Consider the following 10617-nt stretch of genomic DNA (forward strand, 5'->3'; position numbering starts at 1 on the left):
ATAGTTTAAACTTCACAATTCATTTCAATTCAAGTATAGTTTTTACCCTCACCTTCACATTGTACATCGAACAGTTGATATCACATATTATAAATTATAAATAGTTCCTATTCCAAAAAGACACAGAACTATTGAGTGTATCACAATACAACAATGAAAGCTATTACAACTTTTAGAATTAGATAGAAACTAAATGTAAAATTTTAAAAGTATAAATAAATACATTTACGTCTTCTTGTTTTTATGGTCCTTCTTGTATTGTTTAAAAGGTAACGAATTAGTAAATAAAATAGAAATTCATTAACGGACGACTATTTTCTTTTAAGAAACAGTATATTATAAAGTTACATCTTGAATATACTTTGTAATAATAACAATTGTATCTTATTAACACATTTCTTTAAAAACTTAATGAATATAGATTAGTGAATGATTTATTATTATGTAATAATTATGTCCTAACTTTAAATCGTCTTAATCTGGAGACTGATAAGAAAAAAATAAATAACAAATTATTTCAATCTAGTATGAGAAATATAACTTAAAAGATGAAATTATCATTACTTTTGTAAAATTTAATTTAGTTTATAAATTAATACACAACTTGAAGAAGAGTGCATCCACCCTCCCCATTCTTTTAAAGGATTTAAATAATCTTTAGTCTAATTTGGCTCCTGCCATTATCTTGCAAAATCTGAAACTTTAATTCACCAATTAATGAAGCTGGAGAGGAAAGACAAGGTGTGATGATGATTTGTGCAGTCTAGAAAAAGAAAATTGGTAGAGATAGGAGAGGATACTGTCATTTTTTCAGCTACTCATTCACTATTCTTTAGTATTCTGAAGGTGCATTTAACTACTTCAACACAAAAAAAAGTTTTTTTTTTTCTCAATCCTCTTATATCCTTTAATCTTTATTTTTTATTTTAGTATTCTATTTTTAATAATCTAAAATACAATTCGTAAATTAAATGTATTAACACTAACCTTTAATTACAATCTAATATATATTCAAAATATTCATTTATTATACATTTATTAGAGGGTAATTTGAAAATTTTAAAAGTATGAAGGTGTAAGAAGAAACACTTTTGGAGGTGCAAGAAGAATTACTTCCTGCACCCAGTCAATTGCTTCCTAGACCCGACAAACTTTATAAAATCTCATTATGCTTTTGTCTTCTTTAAGTTAGTTTTTCCAATTTTGTTCGAACTGAGGTGGTCACGGATACCGATACTCGGAAGCCTGATTTTAACCTTATGGATGCAAGCGTCCGGAAGTCATTTTTAAACACTCCAGATATAAACATTCGCAAGCAATTTGCAGTTGAAGCTCCTGGACGCCTATGTCCGTAGTAGAGAAATGTGTTACAGATATCATTATCCAGAATTGGGTTTTGTATTCTGGATGTACATATCCGGAATTGGGTTTTGAATTCCGGAGGTACATATCCAGAATAGTTAATTGTGTTTCGAATGTGGACATGCAGAAGTATATTTTTTGACTTATGGATTTCTATATCCGGAAGCTAAGTGATATTTGTTTTCAGCATTCTCAATGGATACAGTTGTCTCAGAGGAGAAATGTGAACGAAAGAAAGGCAAGACGACGCTGTTGCGTTCAGTGCGAAAACGAAGGTGGCAGTGGTAGCTGCTGCGCGAAAACGAAGGAGTGCTATGATTGAGTGCAGATCTCTCCCTTAACCTAATTTCAATTTCATTAAGGGCATTTTCGTATTTTCACAAATGTCATTAAGGACATTTTCGTATTTTTACAAACATGATTGGGTGCCAATTCAAATTGATTGGGTGCCGGGAGAATTAGCCACATATTTTCCGTGTGCACCCTCGTAGAAGTAGCTAAAAAATCAAATTATCTCTTTGCTACTATCACACTCGTTGTCTCCCTTTCTATATGTTGTGTCATTGATGAATTTAAGAAAAAAAATATTTTAAATTGTGCAATCTAAAACCTATTTTTAGATTGTATAATTTAAAAGTTATCTTTTACATAAAACAAACTTTTGAGATGTGTAATCCATAAAACATTTTTGAGTCGTGTCTTCTAAATTATACCGTTCGAAAATTGAAAAATTCTTGAATTACACCATCTAAAAGTTTTTCTATGAAAAATGAATATATAAATATTAAAATACTTTTGATAAATTGAAATTAGTTTATATATATTTTTTAAAATAATAATTTAAAAAGTTTATATAAGATAACATTCACATATTAATCTATACTTATATATATTCAAATCCTAACTCCAAATAAAATAATAATATTAAATGATTGTTGTTACTTGAGGTGTCAGCTTAACTGAGATCTCAAGTTGCATAGTAATGTCTAATACGAAAACTTTTATTTAAAAAACATCTATACTTATATATAAAGGGAATTCTCCACTTTACCTGCTATAATTTGTTTTTTCCTATTTTATCCTTACTTAATATTTTATTTTATTAATTTATTTTGGTTATTTGTACATTTTATAATTTTAGAAGTTAATAAAACACCTTTTTAATTTTAAAATTTTATTTTATTTGTTGTCATTTAACTGGCAGGAGAGTGGAGAGATTGGTATGTTACTTTTATGTTTTTTAAACTAATCTTCTTTTCTATTAAATAATAAATTAAAGATATTTGTTAATATTTGTTGCTAGATGTGGACCGCTTAGCAAAAGAGTAGAGAGATTGGTACGCTACTTTTATGTTTTTAACCTGATCTTCTTTTCTATTAAATAAAAAGATAAAGATTTTTATTAATATTTATTTTTGGATGTGGATCGCGTTAGTAGGAGAGATTGATATGTTATTTTTCTGTTTTAAACTAATCTTCTTCTTTATTAAATAAAAAATTAAAGATATTTGTTGTGTCCTCCTTCACTAGGTTTTATTTTGCACACATAGTCTTGCTTTGGAATACAATAACAAGATTCAGATGACTTTCGCTCAATATTCAAACTAAGTCCCAACCCGTAACCACCTTCGTCAAAGTGTTTGTTTCCGCCACCTTCGTTAAAGCGTTTGTTTCTATCATCATCGTCAATCTCAACGTTTCTGCCACCATCTTTAATCTTAGCGTTTGTTTCCGCCACCATTGCCAATCTCGACATTTGTTTCCGCCACCATCACCAATCACGACATTTGTTTCAACCACTGTCGCCAATTACGGTTCGGTTTCGACTTCCTAGGCTGCACTGTGGATGAAATCAGGTCTGCTTTTGCCATTATTTTTTCTGCAGATGGTCAAACATACCAAAAACCTCCAGTAAATTGAAACACCACCACTTCTACCACCAGATGACATTGTTGTACGAAAATGATATGTTGTTTGGGATATTCAAAAAATTATTCAAACTGCATCAATCGAAGTTTTGCATAGGCAAAGAAATCTTTAATCTGGAAGATCGTCCCCACCCGCATCATCTTCCTTGTATTAGATAGATTATTCCACTGCACTGAGAGACACATTTTCATGTAAAGTGTTTACCTTTATTATCGCCAAATATCTCTATAGTAGTTGGGTAAATAATAGTGTTCAGGACCATGTTGCTCATTCGTCTTCTCTTTATGCTAACTAGTTTTATAGGGTCAGTAGTGTTGTTGTTAATTTTGTTTTTGATGTAATTAATTATAATTATATAGGAATTATATGGTTGATCCTAACGGAATATTAGAAAGGATAGTTTTATTGTCGTTCATCCCAAACCATTACTCATCCGGGGCCATCAAACCATAACAAATTACCTATTATAATGTTATAGGTTAAATGTCATTATCACAGTTTATGAAATTATCTTGGAAGGGTTTAGTTTTTTTATATATAAAAGCTTCCATGTTAGGTATTACTATGCAACTTGACATCTCAGCTAGGCTGACACCTCAAGTAACAACAATCATTTACTATCACAAAAAAATATATTATTAAAAAAAAAATACAAAAATATGGGGGACTAGACCAAAACCCACATGTTAACAAAAACGATACATAGGTAGACTATACCTATTCATAAAGAATTATAAGAACAAACTAGATAAAAGCCTATTATACCAATGAAATGATTCTCTATGAATAAATCCTGAATTAGCCAACTTATCAGCACACGCATTTTCTAAACAAAAAATATGAGAAACCTTAAACCTGATTTTCTCACAGTAATTAAGACAAGTATTCCATCGATTACGAAGCATCCACGAAACATTAGTCCTAGTATTAAACGCAACACAAACCAAGGCAGGATCACATTCAAGCCAGACATTAGTAAGCCCCATGTTTTGAGCTTCCTCCATAGCATGTATAACTCCATAAAACTAAGCAACTATACAAGTCTAAATGTTAAGAAACACAAAGAAAGCACCAATAAACACTACAAGAAAAACGCGAATTACATACAGATTATTACATACGGATCAAAATCCGTATGTAAAATTGTACCGCCCTGGTGGTCGGGTATGATGACGTGGCACCCTGCTACAGTGTAGGCGTGTTGGCAAGGCGCCAGGTTGGTAGTTAGGAAGGAAATCGGGAGGCACGTGTAGTCGCCGATTGTTAAGTTGGCGTGTTCCGATCTCCAGCTTACCAGAATAGGCGATCGCCAGGTTGAGGATGAAGTCGCCAGATGCAAACTCAGGCGACCAAGCAGTCGGAGATCGCCAGAACAAGCACATCGCCGAAGATGAAGGAGAAGCAGATTATGAAGGCGGCCGGCGAGACCACAGGGAAGGTGTATGAAGGCCCTAACTCGCCAGTTTTAGTAGAGATCGCACTCCTAAGTTTGTTATGCACTGGGCAGTACCATGCATACGTAACTTAGCCAAAATGAGAGTAGAAGCAGCGCCAAGTCAGGGAGCCTCCAGATGATGGCACGTGTACAGTTGGATGCGAGCCACGTGTCCAAGTCTGTAACTGCCAGGAGAGAGAAAACCACCAGGTATATAAGAGTTCTTAACAGATTTTCTGAGGTACGCACGTTCAGTTCATACACTTTACGCTTGCGAGTAACAGAGTTGTTTGTGAGAGAGAGTTTGCACGGTTCCAGTTCTTAGTATTTGGTGATACCGTCACTGACTTGAGCGTCGGAGTGCGATCGGCCGCAGCGGCGCCGTGTCGTTTCTTTGCAGGTTCTTGAAGTAGATCCAGAGGAGGAACGAAGGCGATAAGCGGTGCGCACGTCGATCCTTTGACGAGGCATTCTCCAGCGCTCCGGTCAACAGGCAGGATCATCAGGCACCCACCGTGGGGCCGTGTAAAACGTGCTCCCATCCACAGCGTGAGTTCGTGGAAGTTTTCGAGGTTTTCTGCGCGGTTGTGTGCTGGTGCAACCGTCGTTTGCAGTTCCTTTGAATTTCGTTCGGTGAGTTTGTGTTTTGTACCATTTGTTTGGCTTTCAATCGGTGGAGTGAGGTCTTTGTTACTTGCGCGCAATCTTTCTGGTGGAAGTTCGAGTTCTTTTGTGGTTTTCTGCGAAGGTTCGCGGTGTTCTTGGGTTCTTGCGCAATTTCTTGAGTTTTCTCCGATTGATCGCTGTTTCGATCGTGGTTGAAGTGTTGTTTGCTGTATTCCTGTGGTTCGCTGAAGTTAATGAGAAAGATGAGAAGCAATCGTTCCAGTCCCGTGGCTCCCGTCGCTGCTGAAGGCGACGCCGCCATGACCATGGCGCAGATGGCAGAAATGATGCGCTCGTTGCAGGCAACTGTGGAAGCCTCGCGTGTAGAGCAGGCAAGGATACATGAGGACCTGGTCGCCTCTCGCGCCAGGAACGAGGAGCTCAGCAAGGTAGCTGAGGAGCTGCGTCGAGCTCTTCAGGAGCAGCAGGGACGTTCTTCTGCTGAAGAGGTGGCACCGTCGACGCCGCCTCGTGTTTTCCCAATGCCTTTTATTCAGGCGATTACCGACACGCCAATTCCCACGAGCGTGGTTCCGGTTAAAGCTGTGTTTACCGGCGTGGAGGATCCAGAGGCTCATCTGACCACGTTCCACACACAGATGATGCTGTCGGGAGGGTCGGACGCCGTCTACTGTAAGATGTTCGTGAGCACGCTCCAGGGAACGGCGATGGAGTGGTTTGTGAGCCTGCCTAATGGCCACATAACCAATTTTCAACAGTTCTCGAAAATCTTTGTCGAGCAGTACATTGTGAATAAGGCACCGCCCAGGGTGTCCTATGATCTGTTTGATATAAGGCAGTACCATGGGGAGTCCCTCAGAGACTACCTCAATCGCTTCGGAGCGCAGATGGTCAGGTCGCCGGCCAAGGATGAAGAAATGCTGGTCTATGCCTTCAAGAAGGGCGTGCAGCCAGGGCCATTCTGCGAGGCCTTGATCAGGGCTCATCCAGCGACGTTTGCTGAAGTTAGGCGACTTGCGGTGGCCCACATCGCCGACGAGAGTGAAGTCGCCGAGAAGAGAGGCAGCGTGGCCCCCGTCAGGCCACGCGCCCAGACCAGGATCCAACCACAGAGGGTGCTGGAAACGGCCGCAGCGGCCAGAAAAGACCAAAGGACTCGCTATCCTTACGATAGGAGAAATAAGGGAAGAAGCCAAGCGCGCCAACCACCAGCACGCCAACAACCAGCACGCCGAGAGTACAATCGCCCGCCTAAGCACAAATTCGTCATGGGACTAGCGGACCTGATCGCTATCCCTAACATATCTGCTAGGTTGAAGGCGCCCGAGAAGGTGGGCGACAAGGTGCTGGGATCAAAGCCGGACGTTTGGTGCGAGTTCCACCAGTGCTTTGGCCACAACCTGGACTCGTGTTTGTCCTTAGGATACCAGCTCGACGATCTGGTTAAGAGCGGGTTCCTAAACGACTATCTGCTGGATAGAAGGACCAGAGGAGCGTCGAGTTCCCAGCCAGCAGGTGGAGAAGCCCAACAACACGAGATGCCTATCCATGGGGAAATCCACACTATTGCAGGGGGTTTCTCAGGTGGTGGATGCACCGCATCGCAGAGGAAAAAGTATGCGCGATCGGTGATGTCAGTGGACATGTTTGAAGATCACTCGCCGGAAGAGGACATTACGTTCACCAAGCAGGATCTTCGGGACGTTGTGCCTCATGACAACGATCCCATTGTTATTTCGTTGATCACGGCGGGAAGGAAGGTCCACAGAGTTCTGGTGGACCAAGGAAGCTCGGCAGACGTGATGTTCTGGCCGACTTTCACGCAGCTGGAATTGCCCCTTGACCAGCTAAGGCCCTATGGAGGATGCTTGTATGGGTTCGCTGGCGACCAGGTGGAGGTCAGGGGGTACATTGAGCTGAGAACCACGTTTACAGATGAGGCTGGGTCGAGGACGGAGAAAATCAAGTACCTCATCGTAAACGCCCCCTCAGCGTACAACATCCTGTTGGGGAGGCCCACTCTTAACAGGATAGGTGCCATTCCGTCGACACGGCACATGAAGGTGAAGTTGCCATCGATGGAAGGGGTGGTGATCACGATAAAGTCTGATCAGAAAGAAGCGAAAAGGTGCTACGAGAATAGCCTGAAAAATAAAAGATCAGTGAGCTATGTTACAACCACCCCACCCCCCGGTGTGAAGCCCAGACCGCCGGTAACAGAGGAGGCCGCCGGAAGGGATGTAGAGATGGTAGACGCAGAGCTGGGGGAGAGGAATGCTGGCCTGGAGGAGGAAGAGGCGCGGAATCGCCCCGAGGAAGCGAGAGAACTGGGAATCGCCAAGGCGGTGATCGCCAGAGAATCCAAGCCCAAACCTGTCGAGCAGTGGCTCGAAAAGGAGATCGGAGGGAAAATCTTCAAGCTGGGAAGATCTCTGGAAGTCGATCTCCAAGACCAGATCGCCAAGGTGATTGAGCGGCATCTGGACACGTTTGCATGGTCCACCTCGGACATGCCCGGGATTGATCCCGACTTTCTGTGCCATCGTCTGGCGATGGACAACATGGTGAGACCAGTGCGGCAAAGGAGAAGGAAATTCAACGAGGAGAGGAGGCAGGCGATCAGGGACGAAACCCAGAAACTCCTCGCTGCAGGCCACATCAGGGAAGTCCAGTACCCTGAATGGTTGGCGAATGTCGTACTGGTGAAGAAGAGCAACGGGAAATGGCGCATGTGCGTCGATTTCACCGATCTGAATAAAGCTTGCCCAAAGGATTCGTATCCTTTGCCAAGCATCGATGCCCTGGTTGATAGTGCTGCAGGGTGCAAGCTGCTGAGTTTCCTGGATGCCTTCTCGGGCTGTAATCAGATCAAGATGCGTCCCATGGACGAAGAGAAAACAGCCTTCATGACGGAGAGGTCGTGCTACTGCTATAAGGTGATGCCGTTTGGGCTGAAGAACGCGGGGGCCACGTTCCAGAGGTTGATGGATCGAGTACTTGCACCAATGCTGGGAAGAAACGTGCAAGCCTACGTCGATGACATGGTCGTGACCTCGCAGGAAAAGAGCAAGCACGTTGCAGACTTGGAAGAATTGTTCACGACGATCGCCAAGTTCAAGTTGAAGCTCAACCTGGAGAAATGCATTTTCGGCGTGGAGGCTGGAAAATTTTTGGGTTTTCTCTTGACTGAAAGAGGAATAGAAGCTAACCCGGACAAGTGTGCCGCCATCTTGGCGATGAGAAGCCCGACTACGGTGAAAGAAGTCCAGCAGCTAACAGGTCGGATGGCAGCCTTATCTCCCTTCGTGTCAGCTAGCGGAGAAAAGGGGCATCCCTATTTTCAATGTCTGCGGCGCAATAACAAGTTCGCTTGGACGAAAGAGTGCGAGGAAGCTTTCGTCAAGCTGAAGGAATATCTGGCGAGCCCGCCGGTTCTGTGCAAACCACTGGCGGGAATCCCTCTCAGGTTGTATTTCGCTGTGACTGAGAGGGCGGTGAGTGCGGTGCTCGCCCAGGACCAGGATCAGGCTCAGAAGCCTATTTATTTCGTGAGCAAGGTGTTGCAGGGCCCAGAAACGAGATATCAGGCCCTGGAGAAGGCTGCGCTGGCTGTGGTGTTTTCGGCGAGGAGGTTGCGCCACTACTTCCACAGCTTCACAATACTGGTGATGACTGACCTGCCCATCCAGAAGGTCTTGAAGAAACCTGACGTTGCGGGAAGAATGGTGAAGTGGGTAGTAGAGTTGTCAGAATTTGACATTAAATATGAGCCCCGAGGCCCGATCAAGGGGCAAATCTTTGCAGATTTTGTAGTCGAGCTCTCATCGGAGACGACGCGGGTTGAAGGAGATGATTTCCGTTGGGTACTCTCGGTGGATGGATCGTCGAACCAGCAGGGCAGCGGTGCTGGAGTCATATTAGAAGGACCCAACGGCGTGCTGATTGAACAGTCTTTGAGGTTTGCCTTCAAAGCCAGCAACAATCAAGCAGAGTATGAGGCGCTGATCGCTGGGATTCTGCTGGCCAAGGAGATGGGAGCTAGGGTGCTGATGGCTAAGAGTGACTCGCTGCTAGTCACAGGGCAAGTAACAGGCGAGTTCCAGGCTAAAGATTCACAAATGGCGGCTTACTTGGCGTATGTGCAGGAATTGAAGAGTTCCTTTGCCTCTTTTGAAGTAGTACATGTGCCCCGAGAACAGAATGCCCGAGCTGACTTGCTTGCTAAGCTCGCCAGTTCAGGCAAGGGGGGACGCGGAGATCGATTGATCAAGATGAATCTCGAGAGTGGATGGTTGACCGCCGCCCCCTTGTCCTGGAGGCTCTCCGGCCGAGGAGGGGCTTGCTATCGTAACCTTTTATCCCGGTGTATGTTAAAAAGAGCGACGAACCCTTTTTTGTTCGGTCATAGGTTGGTGTCCAAAGAACGAGAGTCGGCTTCCTTAACTGAAGTCCGTTGTTCCTCAGTAGCTCAGTGGTAGAGCGGTCGGCTGTTAACTGACTGGTCGTAGGTTCAAATCCTACTTGGGGAGAATTTTGAGTTATAGCTTTTCTGACCTAGCGACCCCTGTCCTTCCCCTGAGTTTCTAAACTAGCAGAATAGGCAGAGGACGGTGATTCAAGAAACTCTGAAGACGCCGAGGGCATTTGTAGCAGATCACCTGGTCCTTCAGATAAGCAAGTCGACGGAGAAAGCAGCGAGAAGCCATAAGTCTTTGACACAGGAAACTCTGAGATCGCCGAGAATCAGAGCATGCCGAGGAGAGAAGGTGGACGTGATGCAGGTCTGCGCCACCCATGAGCCAGACACTTGGATAACACAGTACAAGCGGTGCTTGGCGGATGGCCTCCTCCCGCTGGATCCAACAGAAGCTAGGAAGGTAAAGAAAAATTCCAGCAAGTATACATTGATTGATGGCGACCTGTACAGGTTTGGGTTCACTCACCCACTCCTGGAATGTATACACGGCGAGAAGTGCACGAGAATTATGGCAGAGCTCCACGAAGGAATATGTGGAAGTCACGTCGGGGGTCGAGCTCTGGCCGCGAGGACTCTCCGTGCAGGCTACTATTGGCCATCCATGAGAGAAGATTGCAAGAAGTATGCCCAGTGCTGCAAACAATGCCAGCAGCACGCCGATTGGCACAAGGCACCTCCCGAGGAGTTGAAGTCGATCTATAGCCCTTGGCCGTTTCATACTTGGGGAATCGACATCCTGGGACCTTTCCCGCTGGCGATCAGGCAGATGAAGTACTTGGTGGTGGCG

General features: G+C 43.8%; 1 non-coding gene across 1 annotated transcript; it reads left to right on the top strand.

Annotated features, from left to right (window-relative positions):
- The first annotated feature begins 9810 nt into the window (after window positions 1–9810).
- On the top strand, window positions 9811–9882 carry TRNAN-GUU (transfer RNA asparagine (anticodon GUU)). The gene has a single exon. It is a non-coding gene; the product is annotated as a tRNA-Asn (tRNA).
- The last annotated feature ends 735 nt before the right edge of the window (window positions 9883–10617 follow it).

This window comes from Phaseolus vulgaris, chromosome 3 (assembly GCF_000499845.2).
Source record: "Phaseolus vulgaris cultivar G19833 chromosome 3, P. vulgaris v2.0, whole genome shotgun sequence".
NCBI lineage: Eukaryota > Viridiplantae > Streptophyta > Magnoliopsida > Fabales > Fabaceae > Phaseolus > Phaseolus vulgaris.